The sequence below is a fragment of the Scyliorhinus canicula genome, chromosome 4, assembly GCF_902713615.1.
Source record: "Scyliorhinus canicula chromosome 4, sScyCan1.1, whole genome shotgun sequence".
In the NCBI taxonomy this organism is placed as follows: Eukaryota; Metazoa; Chordata; class Chondrichthyes; order Carcharhiniformes; family Scyliorhinidae; genus Scyliorhinus; species Scyliorhinus canicula.
This window is the reverse complement of record NC_052149.1, coordinates 2416723-2444459: the sequence shown is the minus strand read 5'-3', so window position 1 is coordinate 2444459 and position 27737 is coordinate 2416723. Positions and strand designations below refer to the sequence as shown.

Here is a 27737-nt window from a genome sequence, read left to right as displayed (position 1 = left end):
GACTTTCCTCTTTCCACCACTGACTACCACATCTACCACCTTTCTACCACCTCTTTCACTGACAACAGCCCAGTCGCTGGAGGCTCCGCAGCTTTAAGGAACATCAATACTTTGAGTGAACTGTGAAACTGGTGATGGAAATCCAAGTCAGGAAACATCCGCCATAATCCAGGAACTGCCGAGTTCATCATTCCAGCGAATGCAGCTGTAAATCTCCCTGATCTCTGGGACATGATGATAGATCCTGGGGGGCTCTGAGGGAGATTCCACCACATTCAGACTGAGCTGAAGAGCTTCGATCCAGGGAAGCTCTCCTCACACAACAGTCCCTCATTCCCGGTGACACAGACCAGCTCCGGATTGGCAGGCTTCCCTCTCTCGGAATGAGAGTGGGCTTGGGGATGGGGGGGGGGGGGGGGGAGCAGAGAGGTTTAGGGGAACGAGGTGAGAGGTCATTAAAGGCAGTGCCTGAGGGGGGGTTAAAGTTAGAGTTTGTCTGTTTGGGATGACGTCAGAAAGCATTTCTTCACACAGAGGAGAGTGGAAATCTGGAACTCGCTCCATAAAATCTCCCTGGATACTGGGGGTTATTGAAGCTTCGATCCTGAGGGTGAGAGATTTTTATTTGGTTCGAGCATCGAGGATAATGGAGTTTTGGTGCCGATCAGTAACCATCTGATTGACAAGTGGAACAGACTCGAGGGGCTGAAAGGCCTCCTCCTGTTCCTGCGTAAGAGGCTTGAGGGGCTGAATGGCCTCCTTGTGTTCCTGCATCACAGGCTCGAGGGACTGAATGGCTTCCTCCTGTTCCTGTGTAACAGGCTTGAGGGGCTGAATGGTCTCCTCCTGTTCCTGTGTAACAGGCTTGAGGGGCTGAATGGCCTCCTTGTGTTCCTGCATCACAGGCTCGAGGGACTGAATGGCCTCCTCCTGTTCCTGTGCAACAGACTCGAGGGGCTGAATGGACACCTCCTGTTCCTGTGTAACATGCTTGAGGGGCTGAATGGCCTCCTCCTGTTCCTGTGCAACAGACTCGAGGGGCTGAATGGACTCCTCCTGTTCCTGTGTTCCAGTCTTGTCCAATTCCTCTGCTAAGATCCGTGAACACTAAAGCAGGAACTGTCCTTCCCCCAACCCTTCACTGACACTGTTCTCACTGTGGATATATCTGACAGATAGGCTGCAGACAGGAATATCTAATAATAATAATAATCGCTTATTGTCACAATTAGGCATCAATGAAGTTACTGTGAAAAGCCCCTAGTCGCCACATTCTGGCGCCTGTTCTGGGAGACCGACACGGGAATTGAACCTGCGCTGGTGCCTTGTTCTGCATTACAAGCCAACTGTGCTAAACCAGCCCCTCACTATCCTTGCAAGGTGTCAGTGTGGAGACTCCGAGGAAGAGAGTGTGTGGAGGTGGGACAATGAGTGAGATTTCCCAGGAGACGGAGAGAGGCGGACACTGTCACTGTACAGAGACAGAGGCAGTGGGAGGAGAAACCGGCTCACTGAGGGTTACAGAGCACGGTTACATTTCCTGCCTCCACCACACAGCTGGGATGGAGGGGAATTGAGGACTTTCCCCTGTATCGATCTCTTTGTCCCATCCACACAGGAAATTAGGATTCAGATCGGATTGAGTCCCAATTTCCAGGTATCGGGTGACCTGAGCACTCGGAGAAACATCATTATCCCACCCACTAAACACACCTGGAACATCTGGGCAGAGTGATCAGTGACACGCGCTTTGCGCAGCATTTGTTAATGAGAATGGGATTCCCTTCCCCAGGGACAGTGTGGGCTGCTCAGTGAATGTGTTCCAGGCCCCGTTCACCCGGGGATTTGATAGAAAAATGGAGCTGAATCATTTCCCTGTGTGTGGGAAGCCAGGTACGCGGCTATACGATTAGCTGATCAAATCACACCTGTACCTTTTGTACTTTGCAATAGGGCAAGCGCAGAATGTACTGAACCAGCTCAAAACCCAAAACAAAGTATCTACTGTTAGATGTGATTCTGAGATTGGGCAGCACTTGCTAAACAATCCTGAGTGCGCCGATAGCTACACTAACAACCAACTTAAAATGATGAAATGAAATGAAATGAAAATCGCTTATTGTCATGAGTAGGCTTCAAATGAAGTTACTGTGAAAAGCCCCTAGTCGCCACATTCCGGCGCCTATTCGGGGAGGCTGTTACGGGAATTGAACCGTGCTGCTGGCCTGCTTGGACTGCTTTCAAAGCCAGCAATTTAGCCCTGTGCTAAACAGCCCCTATCATTGAAGTGTCTCATTTACTCTTGCAAGAAAAATGAAATGAAATGGAAATGAAAATCGCTTATTGTCACGAGTAGGCTTCAATGAAGTTACTGTGAAAAGCCCCTAGTCGCCACATTCCAGCGCCTGTCCGGGGAGGCTGGTACGGGAATCAAACCGTGCTGCTGGCCTGCTTGGTCTGCTTTAAAAGCCAGCGATTTAGCCTGGTGAGCTAAACCAGCCCCTGGAAGCAACATAGCTTCAACCGCAGCAATCCACTCCCTGAAAACAAAAGGAATTTGTCCAAGCCTTGAATCTTTTTGAATTGCCCAGATGCCTGGGGAGCCGTAAGATCCCTGTAACTTCCTCCAGGGCAATGCCTTGGCCAATCAGAGTGAACTTGCCAACTAATCAGCATCCTTTTACCCTATAGTGTAAATTGTTGCGAATGCTTGAAATTTGTCATTCTTGCATTTGGCCTGCTGAGTCCATAATGAAAAGCTTCAGCAGCATGTTTCCCTTTTCAGTGCGATTCCATAGAACCATGGAAAAGTCACGGGGCAGAGTGAGGCCATTCAGCCCATCGTGTATTCCAAATGGAAGTTTAATCTTGCTGAGAATCTGTCTCCTTCGAGATGATTGATGCCTTGGAGATTTATCAATGATTCCTTTCACCCAGACTGTGTTGCAGGTTGTGGATTGGTCGTGGATGGTTAGTAAATCCAATTTGACACAAAGCGCCGTCAGAAATGAGCCGGTTCCTTTTCTCCACCTTCCAGCACAGGAGACCATTCGGCCCATCATATTAGTCCTGCCCCTTTTATTTAGTCATTGTCACAATGCTGTGTGTGGGATCTTACTGTGTACAAATTAGCCGCGGTGATTCCGACATTATAAAAATGACCACATTTTGCAAGTACTTCATTGGCTGCGAAGTGTTTTAAGGACAGCACGAGGTGGAGAAAGGCGCTATAGCAATGCAAAACTTCCCCATTACCTTCCAACATTCCCATTGGGTGTAACGGGGAGGGTGGGATGATTCTGTCTGACTGGGAATGTCCCACCCCCAAATTCCCCAAATTCACAGGAGAGGGGGGCCGGGTGGGGGGGGGGGGGGGGGGTGGAGGGGAGGAGATAGAGAGAGAGAGAGGGAGATGGAGGGAGAGAGAGAGAGGGAGAGAGAGGAAACAGAGAGCAGGGTGAGAGAAAGAGGGAGAGGGAGATAGCGAGGGACACAGAGAGAGACAAACAAAAAGAGACAGGGAGAGATGTAAAGTTTGACAGAATTTGATCGAGAGAAACAGACAGAAAGAGAGAGAGGGGGACAGTGAGACAGAAAGGAGGAAGATAGAGAGCAGGCGTCAGTGAGAGACAGAAAGAGAGAAAGAATGAGACAGACAGAGAGACGGAGAGTGAGCAAGATAGAAAGTGAGACAGAGAGAGTAACCAAGGCAGAGAGACAGAGGGAGATAGAGATAGATAGACTGAGATAGAGAGACAGAGGGAGATAGAGATAGAGAGACTGAGATAGAGAGACAGAGGGAGATAGAGATAGAGAGACTGAGATAGAGAGACAGAGGGAGAAGACAGAGAGACAGAGGGAGATAGAGAAAGATAGAGAGACTGAGATAGAGAGACAGAGGGAGAAGACAGAGAGGGTGAAAGAGTGAGAAGCAGAGAAATAGAAACACAGACGGATAACAGGCATCGAGAGAAAAGAAATGGACAGAGTGAGAGAGACAGAGAGAGACAAGGAGAGGCAGACAGGGAAGGAAAGTGAGAGAGAGGGGGAGGGAGAGAAAGAGAGACAGAAGGTGAGAGAGCTTCAGAAACAGGGAGAGAGAAGTGATGGGCAGAGAAACAGACTGCGAATAAGACAGAGGGACAGACAGAGATACAGACAGAGGGACAGACAGAGGGACAGAGAGAGGGACAGACAGAGGGACAGACAGAGGGACAGTCAGAGGGACAGTCAGAGGGACAGACAGTGGGACAGAGAGAGGGACAGTCAGAGGGACAGACAGAGGGACAGACAGAGGGACAGGCAGAGGGACAGACAGTGAGAGAGAAGCAGGGAGACTTACCCCCACTGATCCACAGACTTTGGTTGTGAAATAGTTTGATCTCCTGCTGCTGTTTCCCAGTCGCTCTGTTGGGATGCCGAGTTCTCCTGGTTTCCCCACAGGGGATCTTTCAGTAACGGAGAGAGAGCGAGACAGGGGACAGGGATGAGCTGTGGGACTGTTGCCCTCAGGACCTTTCACTGGACAGAAGGACTGAGAGTGTGTCGAGCTTTGTGTTAGAAGGTTCTCAGAGCTGAGGGTGACAGTGACACAGGTCTCTCTCTTCACCCTCACTGCCTCTCTCTCTCACCCTCAAGCTTCACACACCACCTTGATCCAGCTTGAATCTTTCCTTCAGCATCACTGAATAATTGAAGCTGTGTGTGAGAGGCTGACTGGGTGAATAGTGGGAGGAGATTCTGGTTGTGCTGTGGCTCGCTGTTCCCCATCTCAAACCTTCCCTTTCCCTCTCTCTGCTGCTTATTAAAGGCTGGCTGCTGGTTGGTTAGTGAGTGGATGACATGTGGGGACAGATTGGTTTTCTTGCATTTACATCGAACTGACTGAGTCAGAGAGAAAAACAACAAGCTGCATTGATATAGCGCCTTCCACAGTGTTACACATCTCCAGCTGTTTCCCAGGAATTTCAATCAGACTGAATCCTACCACCCGGCCATGGAAAGGACTATTGGGACTGGAGAGCTGGGAGAAGTGGGAAGTTTGAAGGAGTGATTGAAAGGAGCAGAGGGAGAGGGAGACAGGGAGAGGGAGTGGGAGAGGGGAAGATGTTTAACGAGGGAATTTCAGAGCTGAGGGTTCACACAGCTGAGGGTACGACCACCAATGGTGGAGCCATTCAACTCAGAAATCCAGAAGGGGCCAGAATTGGATAAACAGAGAGATCCCGGAAAATTGTGGATCTGGAGGAGGTTACAGAGATAGGAAGGGGGTGTAGGGTCTGGAGGAGGTTACAGAGATAAAGAGGGGTGTAGGATCTGGAGGAGGTTACAGAGATAGGAAGGGGTGTAGAGGCTGGAGGAGGTTACAGAGATAGGGAGGGGTGTAGGATCTGGAGGAGGTTACAGAGATAGGGAGGGGTGTAGAGGCTGGAGGAGGTTACAGAGATAGGAAGGGGTGTAGGGGCTGGAGGAGGTTACAGAGATAGGAAGGGGTGTAGAGGCTGGAGGAGGTTACAGAGATAGGGAGGGGTGTAGGGGCTGGAGGAGGTTACAGAGATAGGGAGGGGTGTAGGGGCTGGAGGAGGTTACAGAGATAGGGAGGGGTGTAGAGGCTGGAGGAGGTTACAGAGATAGGGAGGGGTGTAGGGGCTGGAGGAGGTTACAGAGATAGGGAGGGGGTCTAGGAGCTGGAGGTGGTTACAGAGATAGGAAGGGGTGTAGGAGCTGGAGGAGGTTACAGAGATAAGGAGGGGAGTAGGGTCTGGAGGAAGTTACAGAGATAGGAAAGGGTGTAGAGGCTGGAGGAGGTTACAGAGATAGGAAGGGGTGTAGGGTCTGGAGGAGGTTACAGAGATAGGGAGGTGTGTAGAGGCTGGAGGAGGTTACAGAGATAGGAAGGCGTGTAGAGGCTGGAGGAGGTTACAGAGATAGGGAGGGGAGTAGGATCTGGAGGGGGTTACAGAGATAGGAAAGGGTGTAGCGGCTGGAGGAGGTTACAGAGATAGGGAGGGGAGTAGGATCTGGAGGGGGTTACAGAGATAGGAAAGGGTGTAGCGGCTGGAGGAGGTTACAGAGATAGGGAGGGGAGTAGGGGCCGGAGGGGGTAACAGAGATAGGGAGGGGTGTAGGATCTGGAGGAGGTTACAGAGATAGGGAGGGGTGTAGCGGCTGGAGGAGGTTACAGAGATAGGGAGGGGTGTAGGGGCTGGAGGAGGTTACAGTAATAGGGAGGGGGTGTAGGGGCTTGAGGAGGTTACAGAGATAGGGAGGGTTGTAGGATCTGGAGGAGGTTACAGTAATAGGGAGGGGTGTAGGGGCTGGAGGAGGTCACAGAGATAGGGAGGGGTGTAGGGTCTGGAGGAGGTTACAGAGATAGGGAGGGGGTGTAGGGGATGGTGGAGGTTACAGAGATAGGGAGGGGGTGTAGGGGCTGGAGGAGGTTACAGAGATAGAGAGGGGTGTAGGGGCTGGAGGAGGTTACAGAGATAGGGAGGGGTGTAGGGGCTGGAGGAGGTTACAGAGATAGGGAGGGGTGTGGGAGCTGGAGGAGGTTACAGAGATAGGGAGGGGGTGTAGGGTCTGGACGAGGTTACTGAGATAGGGAGGGGGTGCAGGATCTGGAGGTTACAGAGATAGCGAGGTGTGTAAGGTCTGGAGGAGTTGACAGAGATAGGAGGGGTGTAGGAACTGGAGGAGGTTACAGTGATAGGGAGGGGTGTAGGGGCTGGAGGAGGTTACAGTGATAGGGAGGGGTGCAGGGTCTGGAGGAGGGTACTGAGATAGGGAGGGGTTTTGGGTCTGGAGGAGGTTACAGAGATAGGGAGGGATGTAGGATCTGGAGGAGGTTACAGTAATAGGGAGGGGTGTAGGGGCTGGAGGAGGTCACAGAGATAGGGAGGGGGTGTAGGGTCTGGAGGAGGTTACAGAGATAGGGAGGTGTGTAGGGGCTGGAGGTGGTTACAGAGATAGGGAGGGGTGTGGGAGCTGGAGGAGGTTACAGAGATAGGGAATGGTGTAGGGTCTGGAGGAGGTTACAGAGATAGGGAGGGGGTGTAGGGTCTGGAGGAGGTTACAGAGATAGGGAGGGAGTGTAGGATCTGGAGGTGGTTACAGAGATAGGGAGGGGTGTAGGAGCTGGAGGAGGTTACAGAGATAGGGAGGTGTGTAGGGGCTGGAGGTGGTTACAGAGATAGGGAGGGGTGTGGGAGCTGGAGGAGGTTACAGAGATAGGGAATGGTGTAGGGTCTGGAGGAGGTTACAGAGATAGGGAGGGGGCGTAGGGTCTGGAGGAGGTTACAGAGATAGGGAGGGAGTGTAGGATCTGGAGGTGGTTACAGAGATAGGGAGGGGTGTAGGAGCTGGAGGAGGTTACAGAGATAGGGAGGGGATGTAGGGGCTGGAGGGGGTAACAGAGATAGGGAGGTATGTAGGATCTGGAGGAGGTTACAGAGATAGGGAGGGGTGTAGGATCTGGAGGAGGTTACAGAGATAGGGAGGGGTGTAGAGGCTGGAGGCGGTTACAGAGATAGGGAGGGGTGTAGGAGCTGGAGCCGGTTACAGAGATAGGGAGGGGGTGTAGGAGCTGGAGGAGGTTACTGAGATAGGGAGGTGTGTAGGGGCTGGAGGAGGTTACAGAGATAGGGAGGGGTATAGGTGGCTGGAGGAGAATATTGAGGTAGGGAGGGGGTGTAGGGGGCTGGAGGAGGTTACAGAGATAGGAAGGGGTGTTGGGTCTTGAAGAGGTTACAGAGGTAAGGGAGGGGTGTAGTGGCTGGAGGAGGTTACAGAGATAGGGAGGGGGTGTTGGAGCTGGAGGAGGTTACAGCGATAGGGAGGGGGTGTTGGGGCTGGAAGAGGTTACAGAGATAGGGAGGGGTGTAGTGGCTGGAGGAGGTTACAGAGATAGGGAGGGGTGTAGGCTCTGGAGGAGGTTACAGAGATAGGGAGGGGTGTAGGCTCTGGAGGAGGTTTCAGAGATAGGGAGGGGTGTAGGACCTGGAGGAGGTTACAGAGATAGGAGGGGTGTAGGAACTGGAGGAGGTTACAGTGATAGGGAGGGGTGTAGGGTCTGGAGGAGGGTACTGAGATAGGGAGGGGTTTTGGGTCTGGAGGAGGTTACAGAGATAGGGAGGGATGTAGGATCTGGAGGAGGTTACAGTAATAGGGAGGGGTGTAGGGGCTGGAGGAGGTCACAGAGATAGGGAGGGGGTGTAGGGTCTGGAGGAGGTTACAGAGATAGGGAGGTGTGTAGGGGCTGGAGGTGGTTACAGAGATAGGGAGGGGTGTGGGAGCTGGAGGAGGTTACAGAGATAGGGAATGGTGTAGGGTCTGGAGGAGGTTACAGAGATAGGGAGGGGGTGTAGGGTCTGGAGGAGGTTACAGAGATAGGGAGGGAGTGTAGGATCTGGAGGTGGTTACAGAGATAGGGAGGGGTGTAGGAGCTGGAGGAGGTTACAGAGATAGTGAGGGGATGTAGGGGCTGGAGGGGGTAACAGAGATAGGGAGGTATGTAGGATCTGGAGGAGGTTACAGAGATAGGGAGGGGTGTAGGATCTGGAGGAGGTTACAGAGATAGGGAGGGGTGTAGAGGCTGGAGGCGGTTACAGAGATAGGGAGGGGTGTAGGAGCTGGAGGCGGTTACAGAGATAGGGAGGGGTGTAGGAGCTGGAGCCGGTTACAGAGATAGGGAGGGGGTGTAGGGGCTGGAGGAGGTTACAGAGATAGGGAGGGGTATAGGTGGCTGGAGGAGATTATTGAGGTAGGGAGGGGGTGTAGGGGGCTGGAGGAGGTTACAGAGATAGGAAGGGGTGTTGGGTCTTGAAGAGGTTACAGAGGTAAGGGAGGGGTGTAGTGGCTGGAGGAGGTTACAGAGATAGGGAGGGGGTGTTGGAGCTGGAGGAGGTTACAGAGATAGGGAGGGGGTGTTGGGGCTGGAAGAGGTTACAGAAATAGGGAGGGGTGTAGTGGCTGGAGGAGGTTACAGAGATAGGGAGGGGTGTAGGCTCTGGAGGAGGTTACAGAGATAGGGAGGGGTGTAGGCTCTGGAGGAGGTTACAGAGATAGGGAGGGGTGTAGGGGCTGGAGGAGGTTCCAGTGAAAAGGAGGTGGTGTAGGTGATGGAGTTGGTTACAGTGACAGGGAGGGGGGTGTATGGGCTGGCGAGGTTACAGAGATAGGGAGGGGTGTAGTGGCTGGAGGAGGTTACAGAGATAGGGAGGGGTGTAGTGGCTGGAGGAGGTTACAGGGATAGGGAGGGGTGTAGTGGCTGGAGGAGGTTACAGGGATAGGGAGGGGTGTAGGGGCTGGAGGAGGTTACAGTGATGGGGAGGGGTGTAGTGGCTGGAGGAGGTTACAGGGATAGGGAGGGGTGTAGGGGCTGGAGGAGGTTACTGAGGTAGGGAGGGGTGTAGGGGATGGAGGAGGTACAGAGATAGGGAGGGGGTGTAGGAGCTGGAGGAGGTTACAGGGATAGGGAGGGGTGTAGGGGCTGGAGGAGGTTACTGAGATAGGGAGGGGTGTAGGGGATGGAGGTGGTTACAGGGATAGGGAGGGGTGTAGTGGCTGGAGGAGGTTACAGAGATAGGGAGGGGTGTAGGGGCTGGAGGAGGTTACAGAGATAGGGAGGGGTGTAGGGGATGGAGGAGGTTACAGAGATAGGGAGGGGTGTAGGGGCTGGAGGAGGTTACAGAGATAGGGAGGGGTGTAGGGGATGGAGGAGGTTACAGAGATAGGGAGGGGTGTAGGGGCTGGAGGAGGTTACAGGGATAGGGAGGGGTGTAGGGGCTGGTGGAGGTTACAGAGATAGGGAGGTGGGTAGGGGATGGAATTGTCCGTCAGCTGATGCTGACATCGGGAAAGGTGATTGGCAGAGAATCAGTGGGTGCCCTGCGTCCCCCAGAATGCTGTGACCCGGAGCTTCGATAGCGATGTTAATGCGTTCCACTCCGCATGTACAGTAAACGGCGATTGCATATCATTAGCGGGCCTGACCCGGTATTCCCCGGGGCCTCTGCGATACTCCGCCTCGGCCGAGCGGAATTCCCGTCGGTGTGGGTTCACCCATGGTGTCAAATATCAGGAAAAAGGCGACGTGGGCGATGAGGGAGTGAGAGGAGGGAGTGACCATTCTCCCCGTGTCTGCGTGGGTCTCGCCCCCACAACCCAAAGATGTGCAGGCTAGGTGGATTGGCCACGCTAAATTGGCCCTTAATTGGAAAAATAATTGGGTACGGTAAATGTAAAAAAAAAAGTGAAAAAAAAGTTATCTTTGCTGGAGTGGTGAGTGTTGAACTGGGGTCCCTGCCCCGTGCCCACCCACATGGTCTGCCCATCCCCCCCCCCCCCACTTCCCCCCACCCTCCAGCGGCCGCTCCAGCCCACCCCTCACACCCGTCTAACAGAATACCGAGGCAGCTTAAAACGTTGTGAACAGGTGTTTATTGTGAACATATATATACAGGTTTGTGCCCTCGCGCCTATCGCTATACTGTGCCTTCCACCCGTGCCAACTTAACTGGTGTCTACTTTTCTGGCCTTACGGGTCCTAACACTACATCTCGGTGGTTCCCCAGATGGTACAGTAGAAACGGAGGGGGCCTGCTGCTGGGACTCCTGTCCTGCGGCCTGAGGCCCATTTGACGGCCGTCTTTTGGGGCGACTGGGCCTGGATGGGCCCGGCTGCTGGTCAGGTGTCTCACGTGGTGTGATGCCGCCTTTCTGCCCGCTGCCAGGGACAGGAGGGCGGGGGGGGGGGGGGGGGGGGGGGAGTCTGAGGGTGCTGCGGTGTTCCGTCACCTCCGTTGCGGGAGTCACCGGCACGGGCCCCATCACCTCCTCCTCCCTCAGGGTGCCGTATGGCCCCCGGTCTACACCATGGGATGGGGATGTGAGTGGAGTCCTTCCCTGAGATCCCCCCGCCACTTGGCGCTGCCAGTCCTGGAGGCCTGCTCTGGTCTCGGCCAGGGTCTGCACGCTTGTGGACATGGAACGGACCATCTCCGTCTGGGACTGCCCCACATCACACTGCGACTGTGCCACTACCCTGTGAGTCTGTGCCACATCAGCCAGTACCTGCACGGTCTCCCTCTGGGACTGGGCCACCTCCCTCTGGGTCTGTGCCACATCAGCCAGTACCTGCACGGTCTCCCTCTGGGACTGGGCCACCTCCCTCTGGGTCTGTTCCACATCAGCCAGTACCTGCACGGTCTCCCTCTGGGACTGGGCCACCTCCCTCTGGGTCTGTTCCACATCAGCCAGTACCTGCACGGTCTCCCTCTGGGTCTGTGCCACATCAGCCAGTACCTGCACGGTCTCCCTCTGTGTCTGTGCCACATCAGCCAGTACCTGCACGGTCTCCCTCTGGGTCTGTGCCACATCAGCCAGTACCTGCACGGTCTCCCTCTGGGACTGGGCCACCTCCCTCTGGGTCTGTGCCACATCAGCCAGTACCTGCACGGTCTCCCTCTGGGTCTGTGCCACATCAGCCAGTACCTGCACGGTCTCCCTCTGGGACTGGGCCACCTCCCTCTGGGTCTGTGCCACATCAGCCAGTACCTGCACGGTCTCCCTCTGGGTCTGTGCCACCTCCCTCTGGGTCTGTGCCACATCAGCCAGTACCTGCACGGTCTCCCTCTGGGTCTGTGACATACTGTGTGGCAGCGCCCAGGCCGTGACTGGGCCACGCTGAGGAGCGTCGCTGCGATGCCCAGGTGGAGCTGGGACATGGCTGCCTGTGAGAGGACAGCCCTGTCCTGGGCCTCGGTCACCGTCTGCATAGAATGACCCAGGCCTTGAACATCTTGACCCATGGCCGATACCTTTGCCCCCAAGGCCTCTACCCCGGACACCACCCGTGCGGTGTTTAATAATAAATTTAGAGTACCCAATTCATTTACTTCCAATTAAGGGGCAATTTAGCATGGCCAATCCACCTACCCTGCACATCTTTGGGTTGTGGGGGCGAAACCCACGGAAACACAGGGAGAATGTGCAAACTCCACACGGATAGTGACCCTGAGCCGGGATTCGAACCTGGGGCCTCGGTGCCATAAGGCTGCAGTGCCACCGTGCTGCCCTCACACCTGTGCGGTGTTAGCCTGGGTGGCATGCATGATCGGCGCCACCTCCTGCTCCTGCACGGGGTTGGACTCCTCCACCTGTGCCCGCAGGTGCTGGATGCTCACCGACAACCCCTCATGTAGCCCCTGGCTCTGTGACTACATCTCCACAATCGATGGGACTGTCCATTCCTGAAACCCATCCGGACGGCAGCTCATCCCTGGCACGGCTGCCCTCCGACCGTCCACCCCCCAGGGGGTTCCTACCTCCACCTGCTGTATCGGAGCAGCTGTGTGCTGCGCCCCAGGTAGTGTTCCAGGAGCCTCTTCACTAACATGGCCAACCGAGGTGAGTGTCTCTGGGATGGTGGAGGGTTAAGGAGGCAGCTGTGATGGGAAATTAGTGTCATAGAAACATCGAAACATAGAAAATAGAAGTGGGAGGAGGCCATTCAGCCCTTCCAGCCTGCTCTGCCATTCATTATTATTGTGTTCCGTGGTTCCCCGATGATGAAGACACACACACAGCATAAATGTGTTCAACCAGAACGATGATTTATTGTTAGACACGTGGGAGGCTAACTGACAGATCTATGCACAAACAAAATTACTCAAGTTCTAAGCGAGCGACTCGAAGTGAGACTGTCCTACTGTCCATCCGACCACCAACTGCCCAGTCACGACAGTCACGTGATGCATGTCTGACGCCTGGCAGGAGGTCACATCTATGATTATCTATTGATAAACATTTTTGTACATTTATACAGCATGTATGCATATCACCACAATTATCATCATGGCTGATCACCAAGTTCGATATCCTGATCACCCCTCCCCCCAATATCCCTGATCCCTTCAGCCCCAAGAGTGATATCTAATTCCTTCTTGAAATTACACAGCTTGGCCTCAACTACTTCCTGTGGGAGTGAATCCCACAGATTCCCCGCTCTCTGGGTGAAGAAATTTCTCCTCCCCTCAGTCCTCAAAGGTTTACCCCTTATCCTCAAACTCTGACCCCCTAGTTCTGGACTCCCCACCATCGGGAACATTCTTTCTGAATCTACCCGGTCTAATCCTGTTAGAACTTTATAAGTTTCTATGAGATCCCCTCTCACTCTTCTAAACTCCAATGAATATAATCCTAACCCATTTAGTCTCTCCTCATATGACAGTCCCGCCATCCCAGGAATCAGCCTGGTAAACCTTCGCTGCTCTCCCTCCATAGCAAGAACACCCTTCCTCAGATAAGGACACCAAAACTGCCCACAATACTCCAGGTGTGGCCTCACCAATGCCCTTTACAATTGCAGTAAAACATCTCTCTTCCTGGACTCAAATCCTCTCGCTATGAAGGCCAACATACCATTTGCCTTCTTTACTGCCGGCTGTACCTGCGTGCTTACTTTCAGCGACTGATGCACGAGGACACCAAGGTCTCGCTGAGTATCCGCCTCTCTCAATTTACACCCATTCAAATAATAATCTGCCTGCCTATTTTTACGACCAACACGGATAATCTCCCCAGTATTTGGGCTGGTGTTCCGGGGTGCCTCATGTTGAGGGTCGAGTGCTCCCATCGCTGTCCGTGACCTCTTGCTCGTTGCTATCCACTTGGGGTTGGGGTCAGGGGCGAGGGACACCAGAAAGTCCCACCTCGTCGCCAGGTGATCCTGCAAGACACAAGCCATGATGCATGGTTGGATTACCGATTGGGGTGGTGATGGAGGCTGGGTGTGCGTGGAAGGGGTGGGGGAGTGAGTGGGGCCGTGGGTGGGGGTGGTGGTGATGGAAGGGGGTGTGCGGGTGGTGTGGAGGGGGTGGGTGAGGGGGTGAGGCCGTGGGTGGGGGTGGTGGTGATGGAGGGGGATGTGCGGGTGGTGTGGAGGGGGTGGGTGAGGGGGTGAGGCCGTGGGTGGGGTGGTGGTTGTGGTGATGTGCATCACTGTAAATACACAAGGGGTTAATGTAAATACAATAAGACTAAGTAACCACTAGAGGGAGCACCAGAGACATAAACCGAGGGGTTAATCTATTGTTGACCAGTCCAGTGACAAGATCACTACGCCATTGTCTCCCCTAATTTATTCCTTGTGTCCACCATCAGTTGTGAGAATGGGTGTTTTATCCCTCTGGTTCGGGTAAACTGGGACTGAGCTTTCACTGAGCTGCATGGCCCCCTGTCCGAGCCGTTACACTGCAGTGTGGTGAATATTGAGAGCTGCCTGTAACTTAGCCCAGCAGTGGCTGTGTCCCATCGCAGATTCTCAAACAAAGCTCAGTTCATGAGGGTAACAGGAGGAGGAGTTTCAGCATCGAGACATTTTCAACAGCAATATTCAAATTCCCATCACAACAGATGGGCGGCACGGTAGCACAGTGGTTAGCACTGTTGCTTCACAACTCCAGGTTTGATTCCCGGCCTCGGGTCACTGTCTGTGAGGAATCTGCACGTTTTTCCCGTGTCTGATTGGGTTTCCTCCGGGTGTTCCGGTTTCCTCCCACAAGTCCCGAAAGACGTGGGGCGGGATTCTCCGACCCCCCCCCCCCCCCGCCCCCGGGTTGGAGAATCGCCGGAGGCTGGGATCAATCCCGCCCCCGCCATCTCCCGAAGTCTCCGGCACCTGAGATTCGGCGGGGGCGGGAATCGTGCTGCGCCGGCCAGCGCCCCCCCCCCCCCCCGCCGGCAATTCTCCGGCCCGCGATGGGCCGAAGTCCAGCCGCTGTCATTTCGGTCCCACTGGCCTGAATCAAACCACCTACCCGGCGGCGGAATCGGCGGCGCGGGCGGGCTCCGGGGTCCTGGGGGGGCGATCTGGCCCCGGGGGGGTCCCCACAGTGGCCTGGCCTGCGATCGGGGCCCACCAATCGGCGGGCGAGCCTGTGCCGTGGGGGCACTCTTTTCCTTCCGCCTTCACCATGGCGGAGGCAGAAGTGACCCCCTCCCCTGCGCATGCGCGGGGATGACGTCAGCAGCCGCTGACGCTCCGGCGCATGCGCGGACTTCCGCCGGCCGGCGAAGTCCCTTCGGCCCCGGCTGGCTTGGCGCCAAAGGCCGTTCCCGCTGACCGGTGGGGCGCCAACCACCCCGCCGCCTGCCTAGCCCCTCAAGGTGAGGGCTTGGCCCCTAATGGAGCGGAGAATTCCGCACCTTTGGGACGGCCAGACGCCGGAGTAGCTCACGTCACTCCATCCCGCAGGGACCCCCCCCCCCCCCCCCCCCCCGCCCTGCCGGGTAGGGGAGAATCCAGCCCGTGCTGTTAGCTGAATTGGACATTCTGAATTCTCCCTCTGTGTACCCGAACAGGCCCCGGAATGTGGCGACTAGGGGCTTTTCACAGTAACTTCATTGCAGCGTTAATGTCAGCCTACTTGTGACACAAAGAAGAATTATATATTACATCACTCAGCTGAGATTTTATCCTGTATTTATTTTACGATTTTGCTCTAATATTGGTGTGACCAATTGTAAAACAGATTTTCCAGTGAAATACTCATTGTGATGCTGGGAGTGAGGTTAGAACGATCAGGAAAGGTGGTCCTGGCCGGAGATCTTTGATCTCGAACAGCGAAGACTGAGGGGGTCACCAGATAAAGATCCTTCAAACTATGGAAGGGCTTTGACCAGATCGACGTGGAGAAGATGTTTGCACCTGTGGGGAGACAGAACTCTGGGACTATAAATACCAGAGATTCCAGAATCAATCCCATTGGGAAGTCAGGGCAAATTTCCTGATTCAGAGAATGGATCATACAGACCAGTATGAAGCAGATGGGCCGAATGGACTGTTTCTGTGCTGTCCACTCGATATATTGGAAGCTCAGCTCCCTGTTGTGGGTCTGTATCCCAGCTGTGGGCCCATTAAATGCCTGGATTGTGTAGTGAGGGAGGTGAGGAGGAGGGACAGGGGAATGAGGGAGCAGTCTGAGGCGGGCGTTTCCGATATTCACCTCACGCTGCATCAGCACAAATTAAATTCCAAAGCAGGAATCTGTCTGAGTGAATGATCCCCCAGCTCAATTCACAGCCCAGTTTAAACAAAGATTTCTCCAGCTGGGTATTTCCACATTCTGATCATTTCCAGCAAATCACTGAAATCGCAATAAGAAAAAGACAGATTTCACAGCAACAAATCAGATTATTCAGTGACTGAAAACATCCCCAAACTGCCCTGGAGGCTTTCTCCAAACTGTAGATTCAATGTTTGGATGTGAGCGGGAGTTAGTATCAGACACGATGCAGCGTCACTCCCACACATCACTGTCATTTACAACAGTTACTATTTCACTGACAATTTCACACAGCTCTGGAGAAATGGAAATCGACGGATTTGATTCATCCGTCAGCTCGATCAATAAAAAAGGAAGAAAAGAATGAACAGCGGCAAAGAATAGAAGAGGGAGAAAAAAATGAGAGAAAAGGAAGGAATAAAATGAGAAAGAGAAAAATAAATGAACAATCTCCCAGCTCCCCATCCAATAGCGACTGAGGGTTTGTTATGAATCCACCCAAAGCGGGGAGACAGGGACTGACCATGTGACAGTGCAGCACTCCCTCAGTACTGACCCTCTGACAGTGTGGCACTCCCTCAGTACTGACCCTCTGACAGTGCGGCACTCCCTCAGTACTGACCCTCTGACAGTGCGGCACTCCCTCAGTACTGACCCTCTGACAGTGCAGCACTCGCTCAGTTAGTGGCTTGGAGATGTAGCCTGCGGCTTGTCCTTGAGCCCACGTCAGCAGTACCATTGGCGAAATAACAACAGGACTGTTTTTTTATTGTAATAACCTTTGTTACAAGTAAGCTTACATTAACACTGCACTGAAGTTACTGTGAAAAGCCCCTAGTCGCCACACTCCGGCGCCTGTTCAGGTTCACAGAGGGAGAATTCAGAATGTCGAAATGACCTAACATGACATCTTTGGACTGTGGGAGGAAACCGGAGCACCCGGAGGAAACCCACACAGACACGGAGAGAACGTGCAGACTCCGCACAGACAGTGACCCAGTGGGGAATCGAACCCGAGACCCTGGAGCTGTGAGGCAACAGTGCTAATCACTGAGCTAACGTGATGTGACAGCACCTTGGACAAGTGCATGGTCATTTCCAGCTGCAGTTGACCCGGACTCCCGGAGCGAGGACACAAGTGAATTAACCAATAATTCTTATAAAATACCCAAAATCTTTGGCCCTTGACTTCCTAATAATTACAGTCACCAGGTTTGTAAATGTAAGCATAATTACTGTATATTAATAGCAAGAACGATAATGAAATATGCAGCAAAAACAACTGGTTAATTAGCTACTTACTAATTCCAACAGTGCACAGCCTTGTGGAGTCCACACCTGGAGGACTCTGTACACTTTCGGTCCTTTTAGCTGCATTAGAACATGGAACATAGAACATACGGCACAGAGGAGGCCATTCGGCCCATCGAGTCTGCACCGACCCACTTAAGCCCTCACTTCCACCCTATCCTTGTAACCCAATAACCCTTCCCAACCTTTTTGGACACTAAGGGCAATTTATCACGGCCAATCTGCCTAACCTGCTCGTCTTTGGACCGTGGGAGGAAACCGGAGCGCCCGGAGGAAACCCACGCAGACACAGGGAGAACGTGCAGACTCCGCACAGACAGTGACCCAGCGGGGAATTGTACCTGGAACCCTGGCGCTGTGAAGCCACAGTGCTAGCCACTGTGCTACTGTGCTGCCAAAGGCACTTCAGAGGAGATTCGGCAGATTATTTCCAGAGAAGAGGATTTGTCTTATAAAGAGAGATTGAACTGTTCAGGTCTATACTCTCTAGAGATTGTGACAATGAGAGGAGATCTAGGTGAGGTATATAAGATGATAAAAGATATTGACAAAGTAAATGTAGAGAGGATGCTTCCTCCTGTGGGGCAATTGAGATCGAGAGGTCATAGTTTTCGGATAAGGGGCAGCAAGGTCAAACAGACATGAGATGAGATTGCTTCTCTCAAAGGGTTGTGTATCTGTGGAAGTCACTACCCCAGAGTGCGGGGGATTCTTGAACTTTGAGTCAGTTTACAGAGGATTTTTAATAAGTAATAGAAACTTGCAAAATAGGAACAGGTCGAGGCCATTCGGCCCTTCGAGCTTGATCATTATGATCATGGCTGATCATCCAACTCAATGGCCAAATCCCGCTTTCCCCCCCATTCCCTGAGATCCCCTTCGCCCCTGAGTGCGATATCTAACTGCTTATTAAAAACATACACAGTCGGATTCTCCGTTCCTGAAACTAAGGGCGTGATTCTCCGTTTGCCGATTCCGAAATCGTAAATGCAATTGGGCGGGGATTAGCTTCCAACGCCAAAATCGGGGGAGGCGCTGGTTTGACGCCAAATGGGGATTCTCCGGTACCCCGAAAAAGGTGTAAATGCGTCGCTCGCTGCGCGGGGCGAAAGTACAGCGGGCATATCATTAGCGGGCCTGACACTTGATGCTCCGGGCCCTCCGCGATTCACGTCTCCGACAGGCCGAGTTCCCGACGGCGTGGTTCACTTGTGGTTTTAGAAATCGTGAGCCTGGCGAACCTGTCTGCTTTGCGAGAGAGGAGGTCGGAAATGGCGTGGAGTGACTGCGGGCTGGCGGCCTGGAGCTTTGTCCTGGCCAGCAGGATACTGAATGGAGTTATATATTTCAATTGCACACTGTCCTGCCATTGATAACAGCAATGCAGTTTTTCTAGCACAGTTGCAGCAGGTAAATCTGTCGCTTCCAAATATATTTGAAATTGCTGCTTAAACAGTTTCCAATTAGAGTTCAAATTACCAGTAATCTTGAGGTGACGTGGAGCTTGTGCGTGGTCCATCGAAGCGGCTGTCTTCGCAGGATTCGTTTGCTACGATGCTTCTCTAGTCGAATAGCTGCTACAAATTTCTTCTGTTTCTGATCTCACTCAATTACTCCAGCCAGTTTTTTCGAAGCCATAAACCTGGTACCATGTTACGTGATCACTCGTTACTCTTTGCTTACTCCCAGAATGGTCTGATGGTTGTAGTTCAATCAAACTATCAGCCTTCAATTTAAAGCAAATAACAGTTAATGAATAATGAATATAAATACTAATGAGTTTGTTCACTCTCCACAACTTTAACTGATGGTAAAGTAAATCAAAAGAAGTATTAATTATGTTTAACTGCACACGCCAACTAAGCTCTATCTCTCTAACACTCTGCTCTCTGGTCACTCCTGATTGGAAGAGAGCCAAGATCCTCTGAGTTCAGTTTATATACATGAATCCAGTGCTGCCATCTAGTGGTTGTTTAACTCTATGCTACAGTTGTTAACCCTTCACATACCAGCAGATATACAGATCACTACACTGGCTGAGGCAGGGGGCCCTGCTCAGGCCGGGGGAGGGGGACGGGGGTTGGACAGGCCGGGCTGCCGGGGTGCCCCCCCCATGGGACTGGGATGGTGCCCAGGCACCAACCAACATCATGGTGGCCATCTTGCTGCGCACTCACCGACCACCCTCCTCGGCCACTGGGTCTACACAGTGACACCGGCCATATGGGTGCACCCACCCTCGCACCCTGCTCCCTGCCACAGCGCCCCCCCCCCGCCCACAAACATCCCACACAACCGGCTGCCACCCACTGGGGGACCAGCTATGGCCAAGCCCAAGGCTCCCGCAGTAAGGGCAATGCCAGCCAATGGGCACCCTGGCAGCAGGGATGGACGCCAGGACCGGGGTACCGACGGGCTCGGATGCCAATGGGGCAGGGGTGCGGAGGGGGGAGGGGGGACATGCGTGGGCAGCCAGTAATGCTGGCCGCTGGGGTGATGGTCGCAGCTGTGCGAGATGCCCTGTGGCGGCGTGAGCAGGGGCTGCTGGGAGAGTTGGGGGAGGCCGCAGCAGCAGAGCGACCAGCACCGGAACAGGCTGTTTCATCCTGGCACACCCGGTGATTCCTGACATGTTCGAGGGGCGGGGTGGGGCGGGGCAGGCCGGGCAGGCCCCCCGCCACCAACCCCCCCCCCCCCCACCACCCACCTACCCCTATCTCCACCACCCCCCCGGCTGAGGGATTATTATTTAAACGATAAAATATTAAAGCATGCCACTGTGCAGAGAGACCTGGGTGTGCTAGTGCATGAGTCACAGAAAGTTGGTTTACAGGTGCAACAGGTGATTAAGAAGACAAATGGAATTTTGTCCTTCATTGCTAGAGGGATGGAGTTTAAGATTGGGGAGGTTATGTTGCAATTGTATAAGGTGTTAGTGAGGCCACACCTGGAGTATTTGTGTTCAGAGGGTTAGATAGGGTGGACAGCGAGAGCCTTTTCCCGCGGATGGAGGTGGCTAGCACGAGGGGACATAGCCTTAAATTGAGGGGTAATAGATATAGGACAGAGGTCAGAGGTGGGTTTTTTACGCAAAGAGTGGTGAGGCCGTGGAATGCCCTACCTGCAACAGTAGTGAACTCGCCAACATTGAGGGCATTTAAAAGTTTATTGGATAAGCATATGGATGATAATGGCATAGTGTAGGTTAGATGGCCTTTAGTTTTTTTTTCCATGTCGGTGCAACATCGAGGGCCGAAGGGCCTGTACTGCGCTGTATCGTTCTATGTTCTATGTTCTATGTTCAGTTTTGGTCTCCTTACCTGAGAAAGGACGTACTGGCGCTGGAGGGTGTGCAGAGGAGATTCACTAGGGTAATCCCAGAGCTGAAGGGGTTGGATTATGTGGAGAGGTTGAGTAGACTGGGACTGTACTCGTTGGAATTTAGAAGGATGAGGGGGGATCTTATAGAAACATATAAAATTATGAAGGGAATAGATAGGATAGATGCGGGCAGATTGTTTCCACTGGCGGGTGAAAGCAGAACTAGGGGACATAGCCTCAAAATAAGGGGAAGTAGATTTAGGACTGAGTTTAGGAGGAACATCTTCACCCAAAGGGTTGTGAATCTATGGAATTCCTTGCCCAGTGAAGCAGTAGAGGCTCCTTCATTAAATGTTTTTAAGGTAAAGATGGATAGTTTTTTGAAGAATAAAGGGATTAAGGGTTATGGTGTTCGGGCCGGAAAGTGGAGCTGAGTCCACAAAAGATCAGCCATGATCTCATTGAATGGCGGAGCAGGCTCGAGGGGCCAGATGGCCTACTCCTGCTCCTAGTTCTTATGTTCTTATGTCTCCAGGGCGACAGGAGTTACCCGCTGTGGCCATGGCTTATGACACCTATCTGAAGGCCACAGACCGACATGGAGACCTGCACAACAACGGCCATACAATGACCAGGAGAGTGATCGAGCGGAGCTTCAGCCTCCTGAAGATGAGGTTCAGCTGCATGGACCGCCCTGGAGGGCCCTCCACTGCGAGGCTGAGAGGGTCGCCCACATCATGGCAACCTGCTGCATCCTCCACAATACAGCCCAGCAGAGGGGCGATGTGCTGGAGGAGGAGAAGGAGGAGGAAGGACAGGCCTCGTCCGACACGGAGGATGCGGGGGAGGATGGGCAGGACATGGTGCCTGGGCAGTCAGGGAAGGCCGCACAACGCCATTGCCAGGGCCAGTGCGCACTGGACACTCTGATCGCCTCCAGGTTCACCGACTAGGAGAGAGAGGGTGGAGGGGGGAATGGCCAGGGGCACGGACACCGCATCTCAGACCCTCTCACCTCCCACACCGCCAAATGGCCGACTACCTGTAGCACTACGAGCTGGGGGCCCCGGGTCAGCAGTGACAGCGGGTCTGGTCCATGGGATGGAAGATGATGACAGCCCGCTCTGGAATAAGCTCCGTGCTCAACAATCATCTGACAATGTCTGACTCCTGCTCTCCTTCCACCTGGGTGATCCCTGCATGCGGGCTGGCCAGTGCATTACACCTGGGGAGGGCGTGCTGGGGATGGTCAGGGCGGAGCACAGTCCTCCCACAGGGCCTGTACTGGTCCACCACCAACCACACCCCCTGGCCAGCACTGACTGCCCCACCCCTGCACCCATCAGACAGAGCACCGAGGCAGGTTGTAACCAACGGTGTTAACTTGTGTTTCATGTGAACAAAATATGTACAGTTTGTGCCCAAACCCCTATAATGGAACTGTGCCCTGCACCCTGATGATCAATCAATAACTCTCGAAGCGAGATTGGATGACAATTGAAGGCTTTATTGGACCAGATGTTTCCCCAGCAGCGCAGGTACAGAGTGCAGCAGCTGGGGAGACACAGACTCTTATACTCCGCCTTACTGGGCGGAACCAGCAGGCAGGCTTCACCAATGATCTTGCTGTCTCAGGTATCTCCCACACCAATGGTCTTACAGCATCAACCTGGGTACCGTAATACCCCTAATACCGATTACCACATTCACCCCTTGTTAAAAAAAAGAGTCCGGCGGGGGTGGTGGTCTTGCGTTATACGGAGGTAGAGGTAGAGGTTATGGTGGTACCCGTCGGCGGTACAGTGTTTTGCCTTGTTACATGTCACAACTATTTACAGTATTTATTTACATGTACATATCAAAATGAAGCAATTAGTCGATCGGGGGCCCGGGTCGCCCTCTGTGATCGTCGTAGTTTCGGAGGTGATGCAGGCGCCGGCTCGGGCATCCGTGGCTCCGGGAGCGTGGCTTCGGCTTCTTCGGCAGCTTCATCACCCCTGGGTGGGACCAGTGGGAGAACTGATCCACCTGGGAAGGGGGCGGCTGTGGGGTGCGCCGGTGGGAGGGAGGGTGGGGTAGATGGGGGGGGGGGGTGGGGTAGATGGGGGGGGGGTTTGGGGGAGGGGGGGTTTGGGGGGGGGTGTGGGTGGGGGGGGGGGTTGGGTGGGGATCCAGTGAGCGCCAGGTCCAGTAGGGAGACCGTATCCTGTCGGCCGTCGGGGTATGCCATGTAGGCGTACTGAGGGTGAGCATGAAGGAGGTGGACCCTCTCGACCAATGGGTCCAATTTGTGCGCCGGCACGTGTTTGCGGAGCAGGGTGGGTCGAGGAGCTGCCAGCCAGGTTGGGAGCGAGGTCCCAGAGGAGGACTTCCTAGGGAAGACAAGGAGACGTTCATGAGGTGTTTTGTTTGTCGTGGTACACAGCAGCGATCGGATGGAGTGAGTGCATCGGGGAGGACCTCCTGCCAGCGGGAGACTGGGAGATTCCTGGCCAGTAGGGCCAGTAGGATGGTCTTCCAGATTGTTCCGTTCTCCCTCTCTACCTGTCCGTTTCCCCGGAGGTTATAACTGGTCGTCCTGCTCAAGGCAATGCCCTTGCTGAGCAGGAATTGACGCAGTTTGTTGCTCATGAAGGAGGGCCCCCTATCGCTGTGTATGTAGGCGGGGAAACCGAACAGGGTAAAGATATTGTGGAGGGCTTTTATGACGGTGGCTGCGGTTATGTCGGGGCAGGGGATGGCGAATGGGAACCGGGAGTACTCATCAATCACGTTCAGGGAATACGTGTTGCGGTCGGTGGAGGGGAGGGGCCCTTTGAAGTCCATACTGAGGCGTTCAAAGGGACAGGAAGCCTTTACCAGGTGCGCATTCTCTGGCTTGTAGAAGTGCGGCTTGCACTCTGCGCAGATTTGGCAGTTCCTGGTGATGGTCCTGGCCTCCTCGATGGAGTTGGGCAGGTTGCGGGTCTTGATAAAATGGAAGAATTGAGTGACCCCCGGGTGGCAGAGGTCCTCATGGAGGGCCCAGAGTCGGTCCATTTGTGCGTTGGCACATGTGCCGCGAGACAGGGCATCAGGAGGCTTGTTCACCTTCCCGGAACGATACAAGATCTCATAGTTGTAGGTGGAGAGCTCGATCCTCCACCGTAAGATCTTATCGTTCTTTATCTTGCCCCGCTGTGCATTATCGAACATGAAAGCTACCGATCGTTGGTCAGTGAGGAGCGTGAATCTCCTGCTGGCCAGGTAATGCCTCCAGTGCCGCACAGCTTCTACTATGGCCTGGGCCTCCTTTTCAACGGGGGAATGGCGGATTTCTGAAGCATGGAGGGTGCGTGAGAAGAAGGCCATGGTCCTGCCCGCTTGGTTGAGGGTGGCCACCAGAGCTACGTCGGATGCGTCGCTCCCGACTTGGAATGGAAGGGATTCGTCGATTGCGTGTATCGTGGCCTTGACGATGTCGGTTTTTATGCGGCCGAAGGCCTGGCGAGCCTCTGCCAACAGGGGAAAAACCGTGGATTGGATTAGTGGGCGGGCCTTGTCCGCATAATTGGGGACCCACTGGGCGTAATATGAAAGAAATCCCAGGCAGCGTTCCAGGGCCTTGGAGCAGTGGGGGTGGGGAAACTCCATGAGGGGGTGCATGCGTTCGGGATCTGGGCCTATAACTCCATCATGCACTACATAGCCGAGGATGGCTAGACGGTCGGTGCTGAACACGCATTTGTCCTTGTTGTAGGTTAGATTAAGGATTTTTGCAGTATGGAGGAATTTGCGGAGGTTGGTGTTGTGGTCCTGCTGGTCGTGGCCGCAGATTGTGACGTTATCGAGGTACGGAAACGTGGCCCGCAAACTGTACCGGTCAACCATTCGGTCCACCTCCCGTTGGAAGACCGAGACTCCATTTGTGACACCGAAGGGAACCCTTAGGAAGTGGTAGAGCCGCCCATCTGCTTCGAATGCAGTGTGTTGGCAGTCGCTAGGGCGATGGGGAGCTGGTGGGAGGCGGATTTGAGGTCCATCATGGAAAAGACCTTGTATTGTGCAATCTGATTGACCAAATCAGATATGCGGGGGAGAGGGTACGTGTCGAGCTGCGTATACCTGTTGATGCTCCGACTATAATCGATGACCATCCTGTTCTTCTCCCCGGTCTTTGCAACCACTACTTGAGCCTCCAGGGGCTGTTTCTAGCCTCGATAATACCTTCCTTCAGTAACCACTGGACTTCCGACCTAACGAAGGTCCGGTCCTGGGCACTGTACCGTCTGCTTCTGGTGGCGATGGGTTTGCAATCCGGGGTGAGGTTCGCAAAAAGGGAAGGCGGGTCGACCTTGAGGGTCACGAGGCTGCAGACAGTGAGGGGGGGTATAGCGCCGCCGAATTTAAAGGTTAAGCTCTGGAGGTTGCATTGGAAAGCTAACCCTGGGAGCGTGGCAGCACAGAGGTGAGGAAGGACATAGAGTTGGAAATTTTTAAACTCTCTCCCCTGGACTGTGAGGTTAGCTACACAGAACCCTTTGGTCTCTACAGAGTGAGACCCGGAGGCCAGGGAGATTCTTTGGTTAACTGGGTGTATAGGGAGGGAGCAGCACCTTACCGTGTTGGGGTGTATGAAGCTCTCTGTGCTCCCGGAGTCGATCAGGCAGGATGTTTTGCGCCCGTTGATCAGCACGGTCGTCGTCGCGGTCGAGAGAGTTCGGGGCCGAGACTGGTCCAGGGTCACCGAGGTGAGTGGTGGTAAAAGTTGCAGATTTTCCCCGGGCGGTGTGTGGCCACACGAATCGGGGTCCTGAGACTCCAGCCAAGATGGCGGCGCCCACGCGTCGCACGTGGTCCCTGGGGAACAAGATGGCGGCCCCGGGGCCAGCACGTGGCTCGGGAAAATGAAGATGGCGGCGCCCGCTGCCCGCACGTGGCCCGTGGCGAGAGTTGTGGTGGCAGCCCCGGTCCGCCCCCGGAGAGGACACGACCGCCCGGGCCTGGCATACCGCTATGAAATGGCCCTTTTTGCCGCACCCTTTGCAGGTGGAGGAGCGGGTCGGGCAGCGCTGCCAGGGGTGCTTGGCTTGCCAGCAAAAATAACAGCGGGGCCCCCCGGGGTTGCCTGGTAGTCGCAAAGCGCAAGCTTGTGGGGGGATGGGTGATGCATCGGAGTCGGCCGCAGGGGGGGATCCACGCTGCCCAAGGGGCTGCCACGCGGTCGGGGACATACGCGCAGCTGGGGAGACACAGGCTATTATACTCCGCCTTACTGGGCGGATCCAGCAGGCAGGCTTCACCAATGATCTTGCTGTCTCAGGTACCTCCCACACCAATGGTCTACAGCCTCAACCTGGGTACCGTGATACCCCTAATACCGACTACCACACCCGTGCCAATTTAACTGGTCTCTAATTTTCTGGCCTTACGGGCTCTAACGCTCCATCTAGGTGGTTCCCCAGATGGTACAGCAGGAGTGGTGGTGGCCTGCTGTGACCACTGCCCGGCGGCCAGGGCCCCTGTTGGCGCATGTCTTCTGGGATGCCCCGGTCTGGATGGGCCTGGCTGCTGCTCGGGTGTCCTGGGTGACGTGGTGTCACCCTGTTCTGCTCGCTGCTCACCAGATGCACCAGGGACAGGAGGGGGAGAGTCCACCATCACGGGACCCATCATCTCCTCCGCCCTCGAGGTGCCGGAAGGCCCCCGGGCTACTCCATGGGATGGGAGTGCAAGCAGAGGCGTCCTCTGAGGCCCCCCCCCCCCCCACCCACCACCACCTGGCGCTGCCAGTCCTGGAGGCCCACTCTGGTCTCGACCAAGGTCCACATGCTTGCGTACATGGAGCACAGGGAATGGACCATCTCCCTCTGGGACTGCGCCACATCACCCTGAGGGTCTGTGTCACATCAGCCTGGGACTGGGCCATGTCCCTCTGGGACTGGGTCACCGCCTCTGGGACTGGGCCCTCTGGGACTGGGCCCCCTGGGACTGGGCACCTCCCTCTGGGACCGGGCCAACCCTCTGGGACTGGGCACCTCCCTCTGGGACTGGGCCCCTCCCTCTGGGACTGGGCCCCTCCCTCTGGGTCTGGGCACCTCCCTCTGGGACTGGGCCCTCTGGGACTGGGCACCTCTCTCTGGGACTGGGCCACCTCCCTCTGGGACTGGGCCCCCTGGGACTGGGCCACCTCCCTCTGGGACTGGGCCTCCTGGGACTGGGCCAACCCTCTGGGACTGGGCACCTCCCTCTGGGACTGGGCCACCTCCCTCTGGGACTGGGCCACCTCCCTCTGGGACTGGGCCACCTCCCTCTGGGACTGGGCCATCTCCCTCTGGGACTGGGCCCCCTGGGACTGGGCACCTCCCTCTGGGACTGGGCCACCTCCCTCTGGGACTGGGCCACCTCCCTCTGGGACTGAGCCTCTCCCTCTGGGACTGAGCCTCTCCCTCTGGGACTGGGCCACCTCCTTCTGGGACTGAGCCTCTCCCTCTGGGACTGGGCCACCTCCCTCTGGGACTGGGCCCTCTGGGACTGGGCCCTCTGGGACTGGGCCACCCCGCACAGTGTCCGCGACACGCTGACCAGCGCCTCGGTAATGCTGCCAACGTTCTCAGCCATGGCCTGCTGAGGGGGATGCTGGAGGGTGGGGGTGTGTGTGGGGGGTGAGGGGGGTTTGGGGGGTGTTAGGGTGGGGGTTATTGGGGGTGAGAGGGTGTGGGGGGGTGTTGAGGGGGATGGGGGGAGAGGGGGATGGGGGGTGTTGGGGGGTGGGGGTTATTGGGGATGAGGGGGGATTGAGGGTGTTGGGGTGATGGGGGGAGTGTTGGGCAGTGGGGGTTATTGGGGGTGAGGGGGGTTTGGGGGTGTTGGGGGGTGGGGGGGAGAGGAGGGAGAGAGGGGATGGGGATGGGGGTGTTGGGGCGTGGGGGTTATTGGGGGTGAGGGGGTGTGGGGGGTGTTGGGGGATGTTGGGGGGGTGGGGGGGAGAGGAGGGAGAGAGGGGATGGGGATGGGGGTGTTGGGTGGTGGGGGTTATTGGGGGTGAGGGTGTGTATGGGG

General features: G+C 55.0%; 1 protein-coding gene across 5 annotated transcripts in view; it reads right to left on the bottom strand.

Annotated features, from left to right (window-relative positions):
* The window catches only part of LOC119964301 (netrin-G1-like), a 728862-nt gene that overhangs the window by 197867 nt on the left and 503258 nt on the right, over nucleotides 1–27737 (bottom strand). For 4 of the 5 annotated variants that reach the window (XM_038793577.1, XM_038793581.1, XM_038793579.1 and 1 more), the window contains exon 1: nucleotides 4343–4806. The exons of the other annotated variant lie outside the window; for it this stretch is intronic. The gene's annotated coding sequence lies outside the window, so the exon portion shown is untranslated. Of the gene's footprint in view, nucleotides 1–4342; nucleotides 4807–27737 lie in introns of those variants that run through there. 5 annotated transcript variants of the gene reach the window in all.